Source organism: Periplaneta americana, chromosome 2 (genome assembly GCF_040183065.1).
Source record: "Periplaneta americana isolate PAMFEO1 chromosome 2, P.americana_PAMFEO1_priV1, whole genome shotgun sequence".
Lineage (NCBI taxonomy): Eukaryota > Metazoa > Arthropoda > Insecta > Blattodea > Blattidae > Periplaneta > Periplaneta americana.
Genome location: NC_091118.1, coordinates 48,837,277 through 48,861,483, shown reverse-complemented (window position 1 = coordinate 48,861,483; position 24,207 = coordinate 48,837,277). Strand labels below are relative to the sequence as shown.

At 34.7% G+C, this 24,207-nt stretch overlaps 1 protein-coding gene across 6 annotated transcripts in view; it reads left to right on the top strand.

Annotated features, from left to right (window-relative positions):
* The window catches only part of moody (G-protein coupled receptor moody), a 485,897-nt gene that overhangs the window by 247,805 nt on the left and 213,885 nt on the right, over window positions 1-24,207 (top strand). The window lies entirely within an intron of this gene.

Genomic DNA, 24,207 nt, shown 5'->3' with positions numbered 1-24,207 from the left:
ATAATTTTTTCATACATTGCACGCGTTTCGTAGAAATTCAGTTCGTTTACAAGGTTGCGAATGTAATAATAATAATAATAATAATAATAATAATAATAATATAGCGCAAAAGCCCACGAAAGGTCACATATCTCAGAAAAAAGGTTCATTCAACCAACCAGTTCAAGGGTAACGTATGGTCCACATGATAATCGCTCCAGTCTTTATAGCTCGTTTATGAAACCGGATTTCGCTACTCACTGTAGCTTTCCAAATTCATCGCGATGCTGGATGGACACCTGTCCCTATGGTTTATTATTCTGAACTTTCGTGTTCTGGATAACAAACAAAAGGCATTCTCTACAATTCCAAAATCATTATTAAATATGACTTCATTTTATAACCACATATCGATGGCTAAGAAATGATACCTTGTACCTGTAAATTTGCTGGCGAATAAATAAACCGTTTTAAAAATTAAGTTTTCTTAAAAGAGACAAAATTGTTTATGTCATCATCATTTTTTATCGTGTCCTCCTTTTGGAAGGTCGATTCCAAATATGCCTATATTCGTCTGTCTTCCCAAGCTTTTTTCCTGTTTATTTCATCCCAATTGTATCCTCGTTCTTGTAAGTTCTTCTGAATTTGATCTATTCATCTTTCGCAGTGGTCTTCCCATTGGTAGTCTTCCTTTCACTTTTAAATTTAATATTCTCTTTGGCAACCTTTCCCTTTCCATTCCGCTAAGGTTCCCAAACCATCGTGATCTTTATTTTCTAAAATTGTGTTGTTAATTCTTCAACTTTCAGAGTTTCCCTGATTATGTCATTTCGTATCCTGTCTTTTCGTTTCTTCTGTACAATACATCGCAGGGTTTTCATCTCTGAGGCTTGAATTCTGTTCAGATCTTTTTTTGGTGTATGTCCAGATTTCTGAAGTGTATGTGTATGGCTTGAAATATATGCTTCTAATTTGTAAGATCGCCTACTCGAAGACAAAACATTACTTAACTCTTCAACTTTGTGAATATAATAATAATAATAATAATAATAATAATAATAATAATAATAATAATAATAATAATAATAATAATAATAATAATAATTACAACATGGATTGGATGTGGACTATCCTCTTTGTTATTCATTATTTACATGAATAACCATAATTAAAGAATGGAGACACCTACCTCCTGGCAATATACCAACACTCAATTTAGACACTCTGACGACCAAGTATTATTTGGTAACTCTGAAGATGGATTCCAAATATCACTATATAATTTAGAGAAAATAACGAAAAATTATTATATGGAAATTTCATATGATAAAACCAAAATATTTATATTTAAAGGAAACGATTCTATACCAAGCAAAATATGCCTTAATAACAAATTACTAGAAACGGTGAACAATTTCAACTAGCGTGGATGTTCGTTATCATTTACACATGACCTTGACATACAAAATAAAATTATCAAATTTATAAAACATTATGAACAATAAATTCAGTTTCGAAACCATCATTAGTTCAGAAGAATACACGAATTAAAATTTATAAAACTCTTGCCCGACCAGTTTAATCTTACGGATACGAAGCTTAGACCATAAAACACCTGACACCTAAAAAATAACCGCTGCTGAGATGAAGTTCATTAGACGTACTGCAGGAGTCACGAAATGGGACCACTATATATATATATATATATATATATATATATATATATATATATATGATATCCTGAAATAACTCACAACCCAACAAATATTACAATTTGTAAAAAATCAAAGGAAAAAATGACAAAATCATGTCAAAAGGATGGATAGAACACGCATCCCGAAACAAATTCTGCAGTATGGTCCTCGGGGAAGAAGATCCTTTGGTCGCACGGCTAAGAGATGGACTGATGTGAGACCACCTGGTCTAATACATGTTTTGGATGATGATGATGATGATGATGAAAGTAATAATGATAATAATAATAATAATAATAATAATAATAATAATAATAATAATAATAATAATATACAGAAGTTCAACTAAATAACCATTTTTGTAGATACGGAGTATCACTTCTTCGCCATCGATATGTAAAATAACTATGTATGTTGTGACCATTTTAATATTTTATACTATCATGAGTGTAACAATGAAAAGAGCATTTTTATGAAATTATCATGAGTGTAACAATCAAAACAGCATTCCATGAATGTAACAATGAACACAGCATTATTCTCTATTATAACTACAGTTACAGAAGGAACATTTTTATACTATCAGTGTAACAATCAAAACAGCATACTATAAATGTAACAATGAACACAGCATTATTGTCAATTATAACTATAATCACAGAAAAAAAAACATTTTTATATTAGGCCTATAAGTGTAACAATTGAAACGGCATTTCTCGTGTTGTTTCAATGAAAATGGTATTGTGATTCATTCATGAACATAGCTAGAGGAAATGTAGGTACTGTACATTAGAGCGTCTCGTTTAGGCACAGTGGAAACGTAAACAAAGTGCAGGTAACGTGTGGTGGCAGGACGAGCCGTACGATAAAACAAGGTTTTAGTTACAACATTTATGACGGAGCATTAATTGAAATTATACCTTCCCAAAAACACACAAAACAAAAGAACACAAATTACATTACGTTATCATATACACATTTTAACAAACAAGAAATTGTAACGTTGAAATAATTCAATGTAATAAATCAAATTTTGCTACTTACATGATGTTGCTTTCAAACAGCATTTTTTACGGTCACGAATTTTATTCTCTGTATGACTAACATAATATCATCGTCTTCTGTGGCCGAATTAACAAAACTACAGTACTCTAATTATGTTTATGCTCGACCATGCCGAAATGTAGTAATTATACACCTGGTAGCAGATCTTTAATGCTGTCATTAAAGTACACTTACTCATTAAAGCAGGTCTTTCAGCCAATGACGACTCAGGTTACAACTGTTCTGCCAATGACAGGTCAGCTTTCTATCGTTATAAAACCGCAAGTATCGATTATTCTCGGATATGCAATCGAAAGAGAATTAGCGAAAAGTCACGGGGGCTGGAAATCCAATACTGTTGCAGAAGGTTATGTTCTGTTACTATAATAATTAGCGTTAATTGTAAATAATATTCAAATAAATTCAATTTGTCACCTCGTTTTTCAATGTCTAATTTAATTTCAATGTTATCTCTGTAGGTTCTTATGGCCTAGCAAGGTCAATGTGGACATCTGTTCCTCGGAAAAAATTAATACTTTCGCGTTTGCGCACATCTCACAACATATGGGACATTGCTCCAGGTCAGATACAATAAAATTAATAATATCAAGTTAGAAATATGGTCGAGCATAAAAAGTCGTATGGAACTCGCCTATAATGGTAATTAAGAAGCTCGTATGAAAATTATGAAACTTGCTTGCGCTCGTTTCATAAATATCCATACTCACTTCTTAATTACCTTCATTATAGGCTCGTTGCATGATGTACTATTAGGAAATAGTGTTGTCACTTCAGACCAATATACTATAGTTTAGTTAATTCGGCCACAGAAGACGGTGATATTATGTTAGTCATTCAGAAAATGAAATTAATAATTTTTTTTTACATTTCCTTTATCAATAATTTGATTTACTTCTTGTTTGGTTGAAACCAATCGGACTTCTTTTGATTTTGCTGAAGGTGAATCGGAACTGGTTTCTGGCTTTAATGTTGAATATAGAAGGTGTGGTTTTGCATTAGTTTTTTTGGCTATGTATGCTAGTATTTTGTTTATGAGAATATTATTTTTTATTATTTTTTGGGTAGTGATATCAATTCTACATTTTTCTATTTTAAGCTTTCTTTTATTTCTTTACTCAGTTCTATAACGTTTTAGCTTTACCTATATTGATGTATGGCTCGGAATGCTGGACCCTTAATAAAAGCATGATAAGAAGAGTGGAAGCAGCAGAAATGAGATTTCTTCGATATGTAGCAGGATATACTCTTTTAGACAAGAAAAGGAATGAAGATATCCGCAAAGAACTACAAATAGTCAGCATAGTAACAAAAATAGAAGAATATAGAAATAAATGGTTTGAACACGTCAGCAGAATGAATGAAGAAAGGCTGCCCCGTATGATCCTAAATTATAATCCTCAAGGTCCCAGAAGTCGAGGACGACCAACCACAAGATGGAGTGATCAACTATACTTTGGAGCCGGAACAGATCAGTAATGATCTAATCCATGAAAATGATGATGATGATGATTTATTTGGGTTCGTGGTACAATACCACGTTTTCGTTATGATAAATTGATGTATTTAGCTTGAAAGGGATTTTTACCCTTGTCGTTAAATTATTTATTATTTTTTTAGGTGTTATAATTGCTTGTTTGTTAAAATATATGATAACGTTATGCAATTTGTGTTTTTTTGGAATATACAGGGACATAATTTTATTTTTACTAACATTTCTAACCTTAACCTGGCTATAACTTTGGATCAACGATTAAGAACCGGAAACACTGTTTGCTATCCCCTTCCACGACTGGAGTTCGATGATACTGGTGTAATATACAAACAAATCACTTTACTAGGTATAGGAGGGAAGAAAAGTAGTTCATCCATTTACGTAAACTAGGAAATATCGCGATTTTGAGTTTGATCATTTTCATTAGGTTTTTCTTTAATCAAAGTACAGTACAGTATTAACAATGAGTGTTTTTACTCACGAACTGAGCTTTCCATGCGGACGTATTCATTATGCAGTGTATATTATACTATCTACAGCACATTAGCGTACAATATAGAGAATGAAGTTAAATTGAAAAATAATCATAATATGGATATTTAAACACAATTTTGAAAATGGTAGCCGTTCATTTCGATACAGGCTTCAGTTCTAATGTGCATATTATCGCACTATAGACTATTGTACGTAATTCCAATTACCAGGTTCGTACTTCGTATCAGTAACTCATGTTGAAATAATTCTGTACCTACTCTATAAAAGAGACCTAACATACTGTAAATTCAAACTTCACTTCTGCCCGATCCGAAAAGATAAACTCACTCAGACATGCTATCTACTGTCTGTCCAAGTGGTTACGTCGCAGCGTCGTAGAAAGGGAGGAAATCACGTAACAGTTAATTACTTAACTAGGCCCTTTTATTTAAGTTACTTTAAATAATTGTATGGTTATAATATTACGTAGACGTCCAATTCCTAACAGAAATTAATGTTCCCAGAAAAGAACTAAGACAGCCCAGCCACTAGCCTTTACAGAGAAGCGAATAGAAGCAGGTGGGGGAAATCGGGATGCGACGTAGGCAAATGGAAAATGATGAAATATTGAAAGCTCTTTCGTCACTGGAAAACGCGAACATATTTTTGGAACGTACTGTTTTCTATGACCGTAAGGCTACTATGACTGTATATGCGGTCTTGGATCTGTGTGGAGGACGGTTGAACTTCATTAGTAGAAGGGGTGGGAGTGAAGTACATTCAAAAACTCAGGTACAATAAAAATTGAAGTAAAAATAAACTGATGTCCCTGTATAATTTCAATTAATCCTCCGCCATAAATGTTATAACTAAAACCTTGTGCATCCCTCGTGTTTATCGTACGGTACGTCCTCACCCCACGCGTTACCTGCACTTTGCTTACGTTTTCACTGTGCCTAAATGAGACGCTCTACTGTATTATTTTGCGGTTTATTTCATTTGAAACAGTATGACTATATAAGTGGCCGCAGCTCCCACGATGGTACAAAGAAGCGAGAAATCCACAGAGAAAAAGCCAGACGCCGTGAACTCCACCCTGTTGCTTAGCAAGTGCATCGAAAACAGTTGCAACTCGAGAGCAGCGTCCGGATCCAGAGACTGTCGCAGCAACAGCTTCTGCACCACGTCAGCTGATCGATGCATCTCAGAGCTCGCGAAGTGGCAAGATGCAGTTATTGTCAACATCGTGGTCAAAAATATCGTTACCCAACACAGATCAGAACTTACTTCGTAAAGGGAAGTTTCAGTATTTTGGGAAGTGTCAAGTTCCGATAACTTCGATAGTGTGTAGTGCAAACACGACACTAGAAACACAAATTCGTGAGTGATGAGGCAAAGAATAGAGAAACCATAAGAAGAATTTACGAGGGACGTCAGGTCGCATAATTCGCTGTGTATTTTTCTTGACGTGTGAATTCTTCCGACTTCTAGCTTTTCTGAAAATTCAGTCAGAATGCCTGATTCTTTAACAAGCACTGGTGTCACTCTAGACTGGCGTGTGTTGCTTGAAAGAGATCTGCTTGAAGACTTTCTCGAATACACATTTAAAATTGGTGTCAGATTCTCAGGCCGAAGAGTACTATTTTCTACTGTTTGACACTTTCCACCGTCACAAAGTTTCTCTTCCTCCAGTTCCGACAACAGTTTCTTGTTCAGAAGCTGAGATCTGTGTTTCAGATATAACACAGAGTTTATGTACTGAAGTGTAAATATGGCGTTGGTAAAACTGGCGACATTTTGCGCTACAAAGTACATGCAAGAAGTTCCTCTTCCCCAGACGAAGACATTAAAACAAAAGAAGGGTATCAAAACTACGTTCATGACCACCAGCTCTATGACGAGAGTGTGACGCATTTTCCTGTAGGTCTCTGCAGAATTATGCTCAAACAATAAGTCATCGATGGTTTCCATTTTGGTGATGATTTCTCGTATATCGGAGCCGTGGAGCAACGCACCAACAAACAGACACGCGAACGTGCAGGAGTAAAGCAAGACGACAGCAGTAGCGTCCGGTATTACGACTTTCAAAGAATAGTTAGTATAGTCATACGTAAAAGACCATATCAACACGGCAATCAGTGACATTAATTGTAGAATAAGAACACAGATCGTCCAGAGTTTTCTGCCGTATGATTTCCTTTTGTTGTTACCGTCTTTTTCAAAATTAAATGGAGCTAATCCAATAATTGTGGATATAATGTACAAAGGTTTTATAGCATGATATATGTCAACAGATTTCCTTCTCATTTTCTATAGTTTTTAATTTCTGTATTTATGTTATTTAGGTGAAATAAATACTCTTACCGTACATTTAGCAATATAATTATGGTGATAATTAAAATTTTAGTTTGAATTCCGAAAATAACTCCAGACTTACATGACCGACATGTGTCTTATGCTTCACTCAACTCTTCTTCGCATGGAACTTTATGACTAAACCTAGCATATATAACTCAATTTAGGTTATGCTAATCCAGTTCAGGAAAAGTTACCAGAGAAGGAAACTTTTGTATTTCGTAATGTCGAATATTTCAAAAGTTATTTTTCATGATTAAATTAATTACATTTGCTGAAATTTTATAGGTGTTACGACAACTCATAGTAATAAGATATTTAAGTGTGTGTAGTCAAACCACTTGCTAGAGAAAAGTTAACGTGTCTTGTTATGAAACAAGTGAGCATATTTCCTTGTACTGTTCATTCCTTCCATTGACTTTTGTGCAGTGACAGAATATTATGTTTAGTCTTCATCTAAGATCTATAAATGCGTAGTATTTTGTTGAACTTTATATCATCTAAGAAACACTTATTTGGACTCCTAAAACTGTGCCAAGGAACTAACACATCAAGTAGAGGCTTCGTATCTACCGTACAACTACTGTCCAAATTTAACGAGAGGATCCCTGCGAGGGGAGTATGGTCTTTGCGGGGTAAGAGGAGAGGATAACTAGTAACTCAGTGTCTTTGAAGGATGCAGGTGTCATTGGCCGACTGGGACAAACAAGATTCAGTCATTGGCGGACCGGTTCCGTGTAGGGAGTTGGTTGTAAGAGTGGGGGAGGGGGGGGGAACTCGCATTCCTTGCTCGGATCGTCTCCTGAAATGCGAACAGTAAGGAGAATACACTCAAAACAAAATATAATCGTTATACGCCATTATTTTTCGTAAATCAACCTCTATGTCTAAATCTAGACTTCTCTTGTAAGTCTATATTTTAACAGAGTTAGAATAAAAATTTCTTAACTAAAGTTCAGTGAAACAAAATAATAAAATGTATGTCTTTTTAAAGATGGAATTCAGCTGACTATCTCTATCTTGGTATGTAATAGTAACCTATCACCTTATAATTAATACTGATTCTTTTGAACTGTCAATTTTATTTACTTGCAGCAATTTGTTTTCTCAAATTAGATACTACTCGTAAATTCTGTATGCAAGGTCCTTAGGCGACGGATTTCTGGTATCTTATAAAAGATTTTATTTGTTGAAAGGTAAAACTCAATTTGAAGAGCTACTAGACGGACTTTAGGTCAGACATTACAATTCAAAAATTGACTGAAAAATATTGTAAATTGAAATCCACTCTGGATATCACGAATGTGTTAAAATACGTACAGCATAGGCATTCTATATCACTGGGATACACGTTTTAAATATAAACGTAAAAATTAAGTCTCCTACTTTTATGTTAACGCTCTTCAAACACAATTCCAATGGTACTTTATGACAGCTGAAAGATGCAGACATCAGTTGCTTGTATTATTTGGTGTAACCTTCGTTATTAATCAGCTTTGAAGTTTGGGAACTTAAGAACTTAAGATCAATTTAAAAGTTGAGTAAAATGTTGTCTTTAAAATATGATGTTCCCTTTTTAGACTACAGGTCAAATTATCTTGCTTTTATATAACTACATAAATCATGTAATTAATTTCTGCATTTCAATTAAGGGTTTGCACTTTCGAAGTAGTCCACAAAAGAGCACAATAACCATTCCATTACTGTTCACTTAAATCATTCTCGACTCTGAGCACTTGGCACATCAATATTATTGAAATACTTAAATCAAGCACACAACTTTAAAGTCTCAATATTTTACTACACAAAACGTCCGAAAATTGCATTATTTCTTGTATAAAAATGTATTCTCGTTTTCAGCTCTATGTAAAGGAAAACTATTTCTTATAGTTCAGAAAGAAATTCACAGAGTAGCACAACATTCGATGTACTATTAAATGCGATTCACATTTCTATTGTCACGAAACTTTACGTAATTAAAACGTCGATTTCGCACATTAAATTGCACTAAACAAAGAGAATAACTTGTTGCACACTTTTTTAAAGAATTTTATTATGCAAATAAATTCAGTGATCGCTATTTAACTAGTAAGCAGAACGATTCAACGAAAGTTTCAGTAGAATTTTACCGTTGTAAGTTTCTACGTAACATTTTACACACAAGTTCACTAGATATACAACAGGTGGCAGAGTTATCGATTGATTTTTAAGTTTAAGTTAAAATTATCAAAATGTTCAACGTATTTCAAATTAATATAGTAAAACTTGTGAAATTTAAGTGTATTTTGAAGCTAAATTTCATAATTTTCATCCAGTACGTACTGAAAGTGACTATGAGAGAGAGTTCACCACAACTACGGCCGAGCTGTTGCGTGCACTAACAAACGAACACTAGAACAAGTATGCAATTTGTCGACATCCCATATCGATATTTGGTAGAATTGCTGTACGTAGATGTCATTAACTTGTCAAGTCTCTGTCATGCAATTAGTAACCTCTTATCGTCTATGTAAATGGTGCAGACTTATCAATAAGATGGTAAATTATTAATAAATTAATTGCCTTCGAATCACTGGAAAGCGTACCGCAGTTAGCACGTCAGACAGACAGAAAATTACAGTAATTTTTTTAGACAGTAATATACTTCATATCAAAATGTTCATGTGCCCACTGACATGGAAATATACGATTACGGTTGTCTAAGGATAAAAGGCAAGCACTGTAGCATATAGAAAAAAATAAATTGGTATTTAAGTTGTCACATTTCAAGTTACATGACTTTTCACTTTAATGCAAATAAAGTAATAATAAAATATGAATGGCCTGTCCACTCTCATCAATGATTTCTAATAGACTTATGCATTGAATTTCAAAATGTTGGTACTGGTAACACTTTCATATGGTTATTATTAAATAAAATATTGATGAGAGAGGAAGATGGTACACTCCATTTGATAGTCTAACTCTCAAAGTTTCAAGTTCACAATTTCGAAAAGCAATTTATTTTTGTTGTCATAGGAGATATTGTTGAAAAATGATCATTCCAAAATATTAACCGTCTTGCAGCCTGCGAAAACAAATTCAGTAACAATGTCACAAAGGTCGTTTCGTAGATATTTCCGAATTTACTATGTACCACAGCGCTGGTTTATACGTGGCGACGATAGAAAACAAAAAATATAAAAACGAATGAGATCTATAATAATTAAATGCTGTTTCATATTTAGGTATAAAAATATAGGGGTGGCATTTGAAATTTCAAAGTGAAGGTGGCTGGGGGTGGGAGTGAAATTTAAAATTCAATTAAGCCTGGTTTCAGACTTCACCCTCAATATCTAAATTGACACGATTTTTGTTTAAATTGAATTAAATTTAAATAATTAGTTATTTAGACTGGGACGTTTTGAAATGAAAGCCCTGTATATTTATTAAGGCAACATGGACCGTGAAACTGACCTTTTCAAGAACCAAACTACTTATCAAAACTTATAAAATTCGAAAATTTTGCTCCTTCTCCCTTAATATTATTTGTAGTATGAATAAATTATTGTAACAATTAACATTTTATCTAATATAATTTTCCGTGATATAAATACATAATTTTCAATTTTCAGTAGGTAAAAAGTACAGCACATACACAACTTTTGAATTAAATTTGTTCAAACAAGAATTATTTTAAAAACTAACAAACAAACAAAACATTATTTACTGGTACTGTTCCTGGTTGCAATATATGACCAAATACTTTTCAAGATTCTTGACTGAGAAGTTTTTTCTACTGTCTCTCAAAATACATTTGAAGAACGAAACCGTTCTTTTGACAGTACATGACGTCCTAGGTGCAAATTTCATCGTTGCCACTGCAGCAGATACCCACGGTAACTGACAATTGAAGCTTTCCTCCCTGGAGAATGGAGCACACATTTTTCATTTTTTCAAACCTTTGATTCCTCTGCAATACTTTCTTCAGTTTTAATGTGACGGCTTCACCCACGGGTCCTGGTACTTGTTTCTGTAGAAGGGAGTCAATGACACCAATTGCACCTTTCAGTTGTAGCGGCGAAGGTTCCAAATACTCACTATATTTTGGAAGGTCACTGAAATGTGTCCTGAGAAAAGCAAGGGACCTATAATGTTGTCACCGCTAAGTACAGATTTTGCCTTAGAGATTGAGACAGCCTCCTCCACGTCGAGAGTATTCTTTCCTCTCTCTCTCTCTCTGTCTGTCTGTCTGTCTGTCTGTCTGTCCGTCTGTCTCTCTCGAAATGTATTGATATTTCTCTCAAAATAAAAAGTATCAAAATATAACGCAGTAAATACAGGATAATGCTTATCAACATTGATTTAGGTTTTTTTAGGTACTAAAGTCCAATTTAGGTTTTTTTAGGTTCAATAGAATTCACATAGCTACACGACTCCTACGAACATGACTCGGGAAAGTATTGAAGAAATTAAGAGTTCAAAAGGAAGGAAAAAAATAGGTAAAAACCTACAAATTCGCTCCCTAGTTAATGACTGCAGAAAGAGGAAGACGAGTTCATTTTTCAGCAAGATGGTTCACCACCTCACTTCAACCACCATTTGCGTAAGTACCTCAACGAACATCTCCCTCAATGTTGAATTGACCGTTGCATTGTCGGACACCAAAACTCGATGAGGTGGTTTCCGTACTCACCTGACCTAACACCTGCGATTCTTTTCTGTGGGGTAGATAAAGGACAATGTTTACCGTTTAGATATGTGCCGTATAACCAAAGGTTCACCTGTCGAAGCCACCGGCGTGGCTCAGTCGGTTAAGGCGCTTGCCTGTCGGTCTGAAGTTGCGTTCGGGCGCGGGTTCGATCCCCGCTTGGGCTGATTACCTGGTTGGTTTTTTCCGAGGTTTTCCCCAAACGTAATGTGAATGCAAGGTAATCTATGGCGAATCCTCGGTCTCATCTCGCCAAATATCATCTCGCTATCACCAATCTCATCGACGCTAAATAACCTAGTAGTTGATACAGCGTCGTTAAATAACCAAATAAAACAAATTCACCTGTCGAAACCCTGTAAGCAATCAACTAAGCCGCGTCTGTTGCTCTGGTGCTAACGCGCTGGTCTTCAGTTCAAGCGGCCCGAGTTCGATCCCCAGCCAAGTCGTGTTGGAAGTTGTGGACAAAGTATTAGTTGCAGAGGGTTTTTCTCAAGGTACTTCCATTTTCCCCTATCATTCCACCCACATTATTCACCTCCCCCTCATCTATCGTCTGCAATAGTAAAAATAAGTAATAATCACTGTGAAAACACTGATGAGATAGCAGTGATTATGACGTGCTCTTAAAGAGATACTGAATTTTACGTAGTTGTATTTACTTTTTTTTCCACTCTTGTTTTGTAAAGTTCGGAGTCGGTGGAAAGAATTACATATCAAAACTGAAGGGTTCTGAGCCATAGTGAGCCAAGCGCCATTTATTAAAACCGGAGAAAGCAAGGGTTAAAGTTAAGTGAATACTATAGTTTAATGAAGATTGATATATCATTTAGTTTTAATGTGTATACTTTGGAATATGTATGATAAGACTTTCTTGTGTTAAATTCTAACGTACCTTGTTTACATATTTCGACTTATTTATGGGTCATTCTCAGAACTGGTCGTTGTTGGTCTTGGCGCCTCTTGTTTTGTTTCCTGTGAGGGTGTGTTCGTGGTGGTATAGTGCAGAGTCAAAGAATGTGTGTGTTCTGATATTAAGTTGTGTGTTGAGAATTTCGTTGGGGTGTGTTTTCGTGTGTCTGTATATTTCATATTGTTCTAGTGTGTTAAAAGTTATATAATCAAGATGTGTATACTTTATATTACTTGCTACATGTGTCCATTGAATTATGGTAATAACTCCATATAACATGGTAATAACCCTTGTTTTCTACGGTTTTAGTAAATGGGGCCTGGCCAACTACGGTTCTGAACCCTTCATTTACATGGATTTTAAGTTTTGGTAGCTCTTTCTATCTAGTTTAACTGGCCCCAATTACAGAATTATAACCACAACGATGAACTTAAATGTACCATAAGCTGGACTAAATCTTCTAAGTCAGTGGTCGTCAGCACACTCTGAAATGTGCAAAGGGTAAGCGGAGCCGTCCCGTGTGCCAAGTCGTGCAGCAGGGAGAGGTAGAGAGCATACCCGCTAGCAGTTACGAGTGCACCATGGTGCACTGTGTTTTCCGCGGGTAAGAGACGCTAGCCCCAGGGTGCTCTGTGCTGACGACCGCTGTTCTAAGTCTTCCCTTCATGTAAAATCAATTTAGATTAATAAAGGTTTTCTTCCACCAAATCTCGCAAATTATTGGATAAAACCAACCGTTTGTAACAATATAAGAGAGCAGACTGGCGGAGAACACGGTACTTACTTTCTGTATATTTTTATAGGTTATTTTACGATGCTTTGTCAACTGCTATGGTTATCTGAATCAGATGAAGGTGATAATGCCAGCGAAATAAGTCCATGTTCCAAAGTCAAAAGTTACCCGACATTTTCTCTCAACGGGTTTAGGAAAAATCTCGAAAAATTTCAACTAGGGTTTGAAGCCGGGTCCGCTCGTTTCATGGTCAGATATGCTAACCGTTATTCCACAGCGATGGACTACTTCCTGTATAGAAATCAAACCACAATGTACAGTAGTTGCAAAAAAAGACGGACCGACCCTTGTAGCTGATACAAAAGAATCCTGTGCTGTGTATTGTGTCAAACTGTGGTAATTTCAATATGGATAGTGAAGCCAGAGGTATGTACTGCTATTTAATGTAAAAATACGCAGTTATCTTTGCCGAATAGAGGTAGACATGTAATATTGATGCCAGATGAAAATAAAACTCTCAAAGTTTTTTCGTCTGTAAGTTTGAGGCACTGAAGGAAACAAAAGACGATAAGAATCGAACAAATGCAATAAATGTAATTGTTACAATTAATTATAGAAGATTGATGTGTTTTGTGACTAGCAAAATTTGAATCTGTGACTGAAATCAGCTATAAGGTTCGGTCCGTCTTTTTTTGCCACTACTGTACATTGAAATACAGGGACATCATTTTATTTTTACTAACATTTAACCTGTCTATACCTTTAGAGAACCGGAAAGACCGCTTGCTCCCCCCTCCAAGACTGGAGTTCGATGATACTGGCGTAAAACACAAATCACTCTACTAGGTATAGGAAGGAAGAAAAGTAGTTAATCCATTTACGTAAACTAGGAAATATCGCGCTTTTGAGTTTGATAATTTTCATTATGTTTTTCTTTAATCAAAGTACAGTACTGTATTAAGAATAAGTGCTTTTACTCACGAAGTGAGTTATCCATGCGAACGTATTCATTATGCGGTGTATATTATTCTGTCTACAGCACATTAGCGTACAATATAGAGAAAGAAGTTAAATTGAAAAATAATCATAATATGAATATTTAAACACAATTTTGAAAATGGTGGCCGTTCATTTCGATATAGGCTTCAGTTCTTTTGTGCATATTATCGCAATATAGACTATTGCATCTAATTCCAATTGCCAGTTTCGTCCTTCGTACTAGTAACTCATGTTGAAATAATTCTGTACCTACTCTACGTACTGTAAATTCAATCTTCACTTCTGCCCGACCCGAAAATATAAAATTACTCAGACATGCTATCTACTGTCCGTCCAAGTGGTTATGCCGCAGGATTGTAGAAAGGGAGGAAATCACGTGACAGTTAATTACTTAACGAGGCCCTTTTATTTAAGTTAAATTAAACAGCTGTATAATATTACGTAAACTTCCAATTCCTAAGAGAAATTAATGTTTCCAGAAAAGAGATAAGACAGCCCAGCTTTTACAGAGGGACGAGCAGAAGCAGATGGGGGAAATCGGGATGCGACGTAGGCAAACGGACAGTACCTGTGCGAAAATATGATTCAATATTGAAAGCTCTTTCGTCACTGGAAAACGCGAACATATTTCTGGAACGTACTATACTCAGTAACTCAGTACTGCTTACTATCTGCGGTCTTGGTTCTGTGTGGAGTTGGAACTTCATTAGTAGACGGGGTGGGAGTGAAGTACATTCAAAAACTCAGGTACAATGAAAATTGAAGTAAAAATAAAATGATGTCCCTGTACAATTTCCTAATCTATAATTTTCCAGAAAATGTCACAAATGTTTGTGTTCTATATATGGGAAAGTTAACCACACTGCATTTACTGTATGTCTTACTGCGAACTTCGGCTTTTGTCGAAAGCGACACGCAATTATCAGAACAGTTCGGATAAGTACAGTCATTTGTTTCACAAGCAATATTATCAATTATTCACGTCATCCTGGGAATGAGTAATGTTAGCAACAAGCTATTTTAACTCTAAGGGAATGATTAATCGTGGAATGTCGTGAGGGTTTCATTCCTGCCACAAGCTGAATGTAATCCATAGGAACGTTACGAGATAAAATGTTCCAGAACAATTTGTGCTTAGCCCAGATACGCTCTTCTCTTCTTTTTTTATCCGTTCGTCTTTTATTTTTTCTGATGACGTCTTTGTAACAGAAAACCTATTTTTAACGTTCTTCATGATGAAAAATGAGCTTGAAAAGTTTGAATTTCGGAGGAGAGGAAAAAATCGCGGTTTGGTTCGAGAATGGAGGCTGGCTTAACATTGTTAGCTGCTTGCAAGACAACAATATGAGCCGCAACAAAGGAACGGATGGGGATAATAAATTTGCAGAGAAGTAAAGAAATACAACTATTCATCATCAGGCAAGGAAGGAAACACTATTGGCGTAGGAGAGTATGGGGTAGGAAAATGAAAGCAGAGGGTGAAATGGGGGAATTAATGTCGGGGAAGAAAGTTACAAAGAGCTTGTAAAAACGGGTCGCTGGTTCGACGGGTAACATGTTTCGTCTGAATTGCAAAACACAATAGCAAATGTATCCTTCATATATTATTTTGTCAAGAAGACAATGCGTGCTCTAAACTCATGTTAGATAGCCTTATTGTCGTCATCATCATCGTCGTCATAGTCATCATCATCATCATCATCATCATCATCATCATCATCATCATCAAACTCTCATGAAGTTGAACAATTTATGCCACATTACAAACCAGAAATATCTTCATTGATCACTATGAAACGAGTATAAAATAGGAGTTTCTTAAGAGTTTTGTAAAGTAAGTCTTTTCTGAACACTGTGAAATAAAGTTACTTTATAGCAGGTATGCTCAAAATTGTAAAAGCCCCGATTACACGGATGATGCTGCACTGCATAACACACACTGTGTACGGACTGGGCTCCGCAACTACATTGCACTGTACATTGCAGCACTGCCCGTAGCATAGTTCTTACACTCTTACAAATACGGATAATAAACTGAATTTTAAAAAGGAAAGCGTATACACTGCAATATTCAGTTATTACATTATTTATTATATTTAATATAGTTATGATATAATAATATCGTGGATAATATCATTTTCATATCCCACCATATAGTCTACTTTGCGGTCTATTCAACACCTGCATTCTTTTCTGCAAGTAATCGGGATCTATTTCCAACGAATTTACTGGAATGCGCTAAAGATGCTCATCGGTTAATCGGGAATTCTCGAAAATAATTGTTCGCACACATATGTCGAGGCGAAGGTAGCTAACATAGTGGCAACGAATAAGCTCATCTTGTAATACTTAGTTTTGTTCATTTTTTAAGTAATTCTATGCTTGTCAAGTCATATTCTCTGCATTTAGTTCTGAATTCTACGTTACTTAGTAAATCAATTAACTCGTCCTGGAACTGCACTCTCACGGATTGTACTACATTTATGAAAAGATTAACAAAAATACTAATACGTCTAAAATCACTAAATCTATGATCTGTGAATTCACATTTGAACTGTTGCAGTACCATACATCTCTTTACAAGTTCACCAGTGCCTTAGCTAATTCCCAACATACTACATAGGCTAACTTGCTCCAAAACATAGATTCTGAATTATTCGACTCTCTTCAATGTTTGGCCTTTCATGAAGTGCTTTCAATTCTTGAAGCTGTAGTGTACATTGCACTCCTGAAAAATTATTTTATCAAAATATCTATTTCTGCTTGAATAAAATCACCACAATAACAATAATAATAATAATAATAATAATAATAATAATAATAATAATAATAATAATAATAATAATAATAATAAAGTTGGTATATGAAAATAGGCTATATTACAGAAAACAGCTTCTCTGTCGCTTCGTCATGTTCTGGGTAGCAGAGCCTATAATGTAGTTTTATGTTGCTCAGTAGTATTCTGACAGTACCTTACAATATAGTAATCACTTTCCATTTTCACCGAACGTACAACAAAAATAGTCTTCCTCCCACACTCTACGGAATGATCGTTCGCTTGCAGAAGGTTTTGACTGTGTCATTGTCCCGCACTGTTCGTGCGTTTACTAAGTACTTGAACTGCCTTCCGCAGTCATCCGTCGAGCTTCGAACGGGGAACAGCACGCTCTACATTCGAAGGTCGTGATTACAGAACGTAATCGGGAGTCAGAGAATGAGCATACTTGCTTTATAGCATACTTCATGGCCTTTTCTATCAGGCATTTCCAATTGCTGGCTCTGTGACGTCACACGTCACTGCTCTTGAGCTCCTTGAGAAGGAAAGCATAGGTAGAAGAGCAAAGGAGGAGTTGCAGTGGAAGGGATGGAGATGTTTAAATATCGGAGACAACATTATCCTTCCTCACGTGCTCCACTAGCTCTGTTCCGACGTCACTGATTGGTCAATTGGAAATGACTGCATTATATCATAACTAGAGACCGGATTTTAAAGGGAAAATTTTTCATCAAAAAGGACAAAAAAGGGAAAATTATAGCCAAGAAAAGGACTTCAAAAAGAACTATGTTACTCCCCAAATCATGGATATACATGGCACACACAATCTTACATTTATCTCTTCACAACATAAGTTAAGTGTTGTATTTGATATAATCAAAAAAGAACTTCAGAAAGGACTATGTTACTCCCTCAAAAGGGTGATATTTTAATTAAAAACACACTTCAGCACATTCATGGATACATATAGCACACACAAGCTTATATTCATCGCTTCACAACATAAGGAAAGTATTGTATTTGATCACATTCAACATTTCAATATGTTTCAACATGATTCCGCCTCTTTGAATGCAGAATGTCTTTATAAACAGAAAATGATCGCTCAACATCAACTGAAACCAGAGGTGAGAATTTTCTTTTTATCCTGAACTCTAAATCAGCACACTTTATTAATTTTTCAATGTCTGGAATCAGAAGAACAATATTTATTTTCCCTTATTCAGGAAGTTATAGGCCTATTGGAAAAAAAAATACAGGAAAATTATCTAAATGTTTGCGATATTCTATCAAAAAAGGAACAAAATAAGAGATGTTTTTGAATAGGTGGAAAAAGAGAATATGGACTAAAAAAGAGGAGGAAAAAGGGAAGTCAAAACCACATAATGTGGTCGGTGGAAGATAGTTTTAAACATCGTAATTACGTATTTCATGTTTCGTATTGAAATAAAGGCCTATCGGAAAAAAATACAGGAAAATTATCTAAATGTTTGCGATATTCTATCAAAAACAGGACCAAAATAAGGGATGTTTTTAAAAAAGGGGAAAAAAGGGAATATGGACTAAAAAAGAGGGGAAAAAAGGGAAGTCAAAACCACATAATTTGGTCGGTGGAAGATAGCTTTGAACATCGTAATTAAGTATTTCATGTTTCGTGTTGAAATAAAAAAAAATTGGGATTCCTTTTAAAATCTGGTCTCTAATCATAACACTTGCAACTATATAAAGGAAATGTTATTTTTAAAGACCGTACTTCGTCCGACGAGGCTACAAGATTAAATATTACTGGAGTTTTTAAGTGGCCGACGCTCTTGCACATGCAAGCGAAGTACTTGATTGGCTGCTCACGCGACTTCTGTTTGGTCAAGTTGAGTAGACCAAAACATGGACTACTTCAAGAATTACACTAATATTTACAATTTAAATTATTTACACTATGTACACTAGAATACGCTATTTTTACTGTTTAAACTATCATAAAGGATGTAGGTCTACATTGCTCACATATTATTTATGCTTTTATGTACAGTGTTGTGTATTGTAATACAAGATATTTTATTTAATAATACTATAGCCTACTTATTTTGCAAATAGTGTATAAAAGTGTAAATATGTTCGATCAATGTAAGCATACATTCTTTATAATAGTGGAAATAGTAAAAATAGCGTATTTTAGTGTACACAGTGTAAAGGGGCTGTCAGACATTGACTACTTTCAAAAGCCGATTGTCAAAAAACTGCTTTTCGTCTCTGGAATATGATCTTTCTTCAAATATTACTTTTGTAAAATATGATTTTTATTTTGAGTATATCAATTTTCCTTCATTGTGTTACTCATTTCTTTTGTCTAAATGATCTTATTAAACAATAAATTGTACTTGTTTAACTCTCAGACTTACAGTACATATATCTAAACACATGTACATTTTGCTCTTACTATTATTACGATTATTATTATTATTATTATTATTATTATTATTATTATTATTATTATTATTATTATTATTATTATTATTACCATTATTATTTTATTCGCGACTTCCCATAAACTGCTTTTCGGACCCCGAGAGGTTCGCAGTCCTTCGTTTCAAAATCACTGCTTTAGACGACAATGTAACATAAAATAAGACTAATTCATATCACCCAATCGCGCAAACAGAACTGCCTAGCAATAATTTGTTATTCAAATATTACACCTAGAACAATGAACGAAAATTACGTTTGCAAAACGAACTGTTAATACTGCTTGAGCGAAACGTTAAAAAAAGCAGGAATGGTATAATTACTTGTCGCCTGACCATTATGGACAGTTACAAATTTTATCAGAAACTGTATTAAGATATTGACTCATATGGGCCCTAAATTTCAAATTAACGTAATTTATTTAACAAATCGGGGGCAAAGTCAATCCAAGACATGTATCTTATTTCGGGGACGGAACTTCCCCTGAAAATCTGGAACAAAAAGTGACCTTACTCTACAACAAAGATATCAGTTTCTGTAATTGAATGTGGAAATGTCATTTATCAATGATCAACTTTTTACCTACGCATCAAAACGAGTAAATTCTGTTCTGTTAATAGCAGCTGTATTATGAATAATGATATTTACAAGTAAGTAATACTTTCGATTTTTTCAAGGCTAAAAACCAAAGTTTCCTGCGAACCACTAGCTTGCCACCAATAGTGCGCGCAGTAGCAAGCTGAATATTGGTTCAGGCAACACATTGACGCTACCTCGTGACGTAAACAAACACCGCGAACAGCGCAAACAGCTTATTCCACTACTACGTTGACATTGTCAGCCACGAATTATTAATGTGGGACACTACCTCTTAGTAAACATTGATAACATTCTCAAAGTATTTTACCTAACACCATTCCCTCTTATGTTAGTTTACATTACATACAAAGGCACCTGCGTAACAAATCAAACACCTAATCTAAGACTAGATGGCTATAATAATTACTATAATCTGTAGACGTCAAGATTATGACGAAAACAATAGATTAGGGAGGAAAATAAGACGTAAGTTGTATGCTTTCATTTAAAATTGTGTCAAGCGAACTCAGATTGAAGACATTTCAGATATAGAAGGCCACAAACAAGATAATTAAAGAGACCTCGTAACAATGAATAAACAATAGCGTTTCTTATACGAAAGATTTAAGAACTAATGTAATGGACGTTTAGTAGAATCAAGCGTTCAGCCTTATCGGCTACAGTAAATACTGATTCTTGACAATCACAGAGCGCATGTAACGTCAGAATTGCCAACCTATGAGAGATAAAATGCGGAAGATATGGCTTTAATAGAGGATATCCTTTTCAACAACAATAATAATAATAATAATAATAATAATAATAATAATAATAGCAATGTGACGCAAACATGACATTAATCACGAAGTTTATGCTATCGCCACTAAATCCAGAGATTACCCTATCAATGAGGAAGAGCGTAAGTCGTGAGCTAATTGCGGGTGACTCGCGCATTATGCAGGTAAGTAATAATAATAATAATAATAATAATAATAATAATAATAATAATAATGGTTTATTTTAACTGGCAGAGTTAAGGCCATTCGGCCTTCTCTTCCACTCAACCAGTATGATAGAAAATTACTACAATGCTATGAATATAACATTAATAATTATGTATATAATTATATAATAATTATATTAATTATTAATACAATACAATACATTACAATTCAAAGCAATACAATACTACAATACAAAACAATAAAATACATAATTAATATAATATACTGACAATTTTATCTTCACAACACTAATAAAATAATTATGTAATAATAATAATAATAATAATAATAATAATAACAATAATAGTAATAGTAATGATAGTCATACGTAAATTAAATTAAATTATTAAACTCGATCACAATTTATTATAACTTCAATTTGACTGCGCCCATAGGTACCTCTGTAATTTAACCACAAACTTATGACAGCAAACCTACAGCAGCGACCTGCTTCCGGTACGGCTCGTGCCCTGGCGCACAGTATAGCCTGGGTCTTCTTACGTTGTACCCTAAAGTGAAACCTAACCATCCCATCTCCTATTATACCTTATTTTATTTCAAGGAGTGCAGTTCGGTGTTCAAATAAGCCACCGAACTGCACTCCTTGAAATAAAATAAGGTATACTATATAATATGCTAGTGTGTTTATAGTGATTTTCTACAGAAGTTGTCAGGTTCAATTGTCTTTTGCCAACTTTGTTTCGATCTTATGTATTGACAAATACTAAAATTTATTTTTCTGTTATGCTGACATCCTTTACCTGTGGAAAGCTACCAAGGTTCACGAAACGGAAGTTACTAGCTAGTATTATTTGAAATATGAACATAATAATTTATAATAGTAATAAATAATAGAGTAACAGTAGCAGCACCAGCACTAATAGTTGCAATAGTAGTTTTATTTCGCCTGGTAGAGTTAAGGCTATGAGGCCTTCAATCAACCAGGTTTTAATCATAAGCTTATGCATGAAAAAAATAAAGTAGACAATTATACATATAATCAAGATTAGTTACATAATATAAAACAAGGGGGATATATGCAACTTATAAGACGTGGAAATTGCTAGAGATAAATTCGACGTTTACGTATACCAATAATAGACGCACAGAAAATATAATGAAAATATAAACAATTTGGATGATAACGAAATCACTCGAAGCAGAATATACAGTATATGAATACAAGAATACAAGCGGATTACAAGGCATAAGAGACTGCATAGCGAAAACATACCATGTAAGTGATTAAGTAAAATATTACTTACTTACAAATGCCTTTTAAGGAACCCGCAGGTTCATTGCCGCCCTCACATAAGGCCGCCATAGGTCCCTATCCTGTGCAAGATTAATCCAGTCTCTATCATCATATCCCACTTCCCTCAAATACATTTTAATATTATCCTCCCATCTATGTCTCTGCCTCCCCAAAGGTCTTTTTCCCTCCGGTCTCCCAATTAACACTCTATATGCATTTCTGGATTCGCCCATACGTGTTACATGCCCTGCCCATCTCAAACGTCAGGATTTAATGTTCCTAATTATGTCAGATGAAGAATACAATGCGTGCAGTTCTGCATTGTGTAACTTTCTCCATTCTCCCAATATAATAATAATAATAATAATAATAATAATAATAATAATAGTTTGCACTAATTATTTATGTGGTCAAACAAAATAAATCTTTAGGTTCGGTCTCGTGAATCGAACTATTTCGTCAAACCAATGATTTCAATATTATGCAAAAAATATATACTTTAATATTAGATAAATCATAAATAAAAATACTCCCTCCGTTCCAAAATATGGCATACCTAGCAACAAAGAAAACAAGTTTGATTATTGCGTATGCGCGCACGAAATGTTTCACTGTGTGGTATTCTGTTCAGTAATGAAGGGACTATCAGACAGTGCAGTTGTGAATGTTTCTGGTCTTCTGTAGTGCACCAAACTATGATATTTAAATAGTTCATTATGAACAGAAATCAAATGGGCACTGCTGTGGTGGTCCTGTTGCAGAAAATATAACATCAACCCAATCAATTTTGAATAGGATATCTAAGGCACAATAGTCGTATAAAAACGGGTTGTAATTTATTGCAGTTTTTATGTTAATTTGCTTCTCTTCATTCTTTCTTCACCCACTCTTTCTAGCACAGCTTCGTTTCTTATTCTGACTGTCCATTTCACATGCTCCATTCATCTTCAAATCTACATTTCAAATTTAATGCTTCTTGTCGTTTCTCTTCACTTCGTAATTATCATGTTCTTGGCCCACAAAGCCCTTTACTAGTCTCTTTCTTAGTTCTTTATCCGTAGGTCCGCAGAAGATGCTCCTTTTTCTATTAAAAGCTTCATTTGCTATTGCTATAAAGCCTACTCTTTTAAATTCCTGGCAGCAGCTCATCTATTTTCTTATAGTACACCCCAATTATTTGAAGCTGTCCACTTGTTCATTTCAAATTCGCACGTTTACCTTCTTTATTTTTCTTCTGAAAACCATGGTATTCGTCTCGTTAGATTTTCGTTAAAAATATAAAAAGATTTATGCAACTTATTGAACGTCCAAAAAAGAGCTAGGCTATTTATAATTTCTATTTGATCGGAATGAATTTTTGCTTCAGCTATAATGGTAACATGCATAAGATGACGACAGTAAATTTGATAACAGTACTGTTGTTATTTATTATAATGATGAATGGTACCAGAGGATTACTATGACTATTACACTTTTACTACGTCACACTACTTTTGACCAATAAAACGGTACGAAAGGACGTCTTTCAACCAATCATGGCTACTTATCGCACAATTTTATCGCGTCCCTAGCATTTGTTTAATTTTATCGCGTCCCTAGCAATTGTTTATTTTTATCACTACCCTAGCATTTGTTTCTTTGTTTGCCAACATTTCAAACTGCGACTGGTCTGGACGTCAAAAAACAGAAAATTACAAACCACTCCAGTCGATGCACGGCACTTTCAAATATGACTC